At 37.8% G+C, this 3068-nt stretch overlaps 1 non-coding gene across 1 annotated transcript; it reads right to left on the bottom strand.

Annotated features, from left to right (window-relative positions):
- Positions 1-2070: 2070 nt before the first annotated feature.
- On the bottom strand, positions 2071-2177 carry LOC121217466 (small nucleolar RNA R71). Its single transcript, XR_005913552.1, has one exon. It is a non-coding gene; the product is annotated as a small nucleolar RNA R71 (small nucleolar RNA).
- Between the last annotated feature and the right edge of the window lie 891 nt (positions 2178-3068).

Here is a 3068-nt window from a genome sequence, read left to right as displayed (position 1 = left end):
CTTAGCACATTTTATGGATGATTTTTCCTTAAAATTGGTGAATTCAATGCTCCTAATGCCTTAACTTCATGTTTTATACTTAGGTGAGCATAGGAGAGTGAAAGGAACAAGAAATGGGCCCAAAATGGAGAAAATGGGCCAACATATGAAATCAACACGGCCTGGACTTCCTCACACGGGCAGACCACACGGCTCTGTCCCTTTGGCAAGGTCAAAGGATGATTTACACGGATAGATCACATGCCCGTGCCCATTTAATAGCCTTGACCACGGCCTTAAGCAATCGCACACGGGCTTATCACAGGGGCGTGTCCCTGCCGAGCCGAAGTTTAGTCCAATTCGGAAAAGGCCAATTTTGAGGGCTCTTAGGCATTCCAAAGCCTATTTAAACACCTAAAAAGGCACTTAGACGGGGGACGCAGAAGAGAAAGCAAGGAATTGCTCAAGGAAAGCCGATCGATCCATCTCAGAAGCCGGATTCACCATCAAGACTGAAGATCTCCCTTCAAATTTCCTCAGGAGTTTTGGGTTTTCTTATGTTTTGTTATTTTTATCTTTTGAGATGTTTTCTTTAATTCGTATGAACTAAAACCCCTAATACCTAAGGGGGATGAAACCTAAGACGGATCTTGTTATTATTATCTGAATTGTATGATAAATATTTGACTTGTTCTTAATTATGTGTTCTTAATTCTTATTTTAATATTCCAAGATATTGATTCAAGTTAAGCTCTTATTTAGAGGAGGAATAGACCCTGTATAAGAGTAATTTCTCATAATTAAGCGGAGTTGGTTGCGCGCCTAGAGATAGGGTGACAAGATTTTGCCAGATTAGGGTGAAACCTAATAAGGGGATCTATAGATCGAGTTAATGCAACCCTAGGGCATTAATTAGAAAGAGATTTCAATTATTCAAACGAGGGTTAGACGTTGTTAGTCTCAAGAGAGATAATAATATAACTTAGGGATCTCTACGGAACAAGTTGAATGAATAAATCGTCCGATTCAAAGTCAAATAACAAGTGAAGTCTAGGTGGATTTTCTTTAGGTATTGTCTCAATCAATCGAGTTTTCCAAAAAGTATTTTCCCCAAATTTCTTTTCTGTGATTTCTTAGTTTAGTTAATTAGTTAGATAAACAAAACCCTTTTATTTTTTAGGCTAGATAATAAAAAGAAAGTTGATACTAGTACTTTTAGTTCCTTTGGGTTCGATAATCCAGTCTTGCTAAAGCTATACTACTGTTCGATAGGTACACTGTCCTTTATCATGATCATAGTTAGTTTCAAAAATGATTCATTATAAATATTTAAAACTTGTCACGAATATCACGTATTAAGTTTTTGGTGCCATTTCCGAGGAACTAAAATATTAGGAACACTCGATTTTTATTACTTTAGCCATTTACTTTTACTGCAATTTAAATTTTATTCTAATTTTTATTACTAATTCTTCTTTTTCCCTTTTTTCTGGCAGGTTCTTATAGTTTATGACTAGAAGAAACTTGTCAGGACCATTACGTTTTTGACAGTGAGATCGATCGCACAGTTCGTAAAAACCAAATAGAAATAAGGTGAAGCTTAAGATACACAAAGAACGAGCAAGAGGACGATATTCAAACCACAACCAAGGAGATGGCTGAAAATCAGGAAAACTCGATACTCCTGTGATTGCTGTTAATCTAGTAAATCAGAATCCTACTCCGCGCACTATGTATGATTATGCTAAACCTTCTCTAACAGGAACTGAATCGAGCATAGTTAGACCTGATATTGCTGCAAATAATTTTGAACTGAAACCTAACACAATTCAAATGATACAATAGTTTGTTCAGTTTGATGGTTTACAGAACGAGGATCCCAATGCTCACTTGGCAAATTTCCTAGAATTTTGCGATACCTTTAAAATTAATGGCATTTCTGATGACGCCATTTGCCTTCGGTTATTCCCTTTTTCATTGAGAAACAAAGCTAAACAGTGGTTGAATTCGTTACCACGGGGGTCAATCACTACTTGGGAACAAATGACTGAAAAGTTCTTATTAAAATATTTTTCGCCAGCTAAAACGACTAAATTATGTAATGATATCTCTTCTTTTGTACAGATGGATTTAGAGACACTCTACGATGCATGAGAGAGATACAAAGACCTTTTCCGAAGATGCCCTCACCATGGGTTACCACTCTGGCTACAAGTTCAAACCTTTCATAATGGCCTGAATCCTTCGACTCGACAAATGGTTGACGCAGCTACTGGCGAAACCATCAATAATAAAACACCTAAAGATGCTTATGAGTTTATAAAGGAGATGTCATTGAATAACTATCAGTGGCAAGTCATGAGGATAAAGCCAATGAAAACAGCCGGTGACATCTACGTCATACAAGTAAAGAGATCTATTCATTGATAAGAAAAAGAAAAAACGTGAGCGGTGATTGGATTGATGAGAAAATAGAATCCTGGGTCGCGAACAGTGATTCGATTGATGGTAAAGAAAGTTTATAACGTCAATTTGGTCACCATGCTCTCTAATCAGATAGAACTCTTGAATAAGAAAATTGATGGTTTTCTTAGTTCTTCACAGGTTCACCTAGTAATGCTGTGTGAAGCAAGTGGAGGTGGATCGAACAGTTTAGAATACCCACCTTATGGCCACAACATGGAGAACGAGCAGTTAAATTACATGGGTAATAATCCTTGATCTCAAAACAATCCTTATAGCAATACTTACAATGCAGGTTGGAGGAATCACCAAAATTTTTCATGGGGAGGCCAAGGAAATCAGAAACCACCACCCCCTCTAGGCTTTCAGCAATCACCAACCTGTAGGAGAAAAAACCGAACCTTGAAGAGATGCTAACCAAATTCACCTCGGTGTTAGAAACTCATTTTCAGAATACCGAGATGGCACACAAAAATCAACAAGCATCAATCCAGGGGCTCAAAAATCAGATTGGACAGCTCGCCAAGTTGATTTCCGAACGACCACAAGGTAGTCTGCCAAGCAACACTGAATCTAACCCAAGGGAGCAACTCAACACAATTGCCATTCATGATGAGGAAGGGTTA

The sequence above is a fragment of the Gossypium hirsutum genome, chromosome A02 (assembly GCF_007990345.1).
Source record: "Gossypium hirsutum isolate 1008001.06 chromosome A02, Gossypium_hirsutum_v2.1, whole genome shotgun sequence".
In the NCBI taxonomy this organism is placed as follows: domain Eukaryota; kingdom Viridiplantae; phylum Streptophyta; class Magnoliopsida; order Malvales; family Malvaceae; genus Gossypium; species Gossypium hirsutum.
This window is presented reverse-complemented; position numbering and strand designations above follow the sequence as displayed.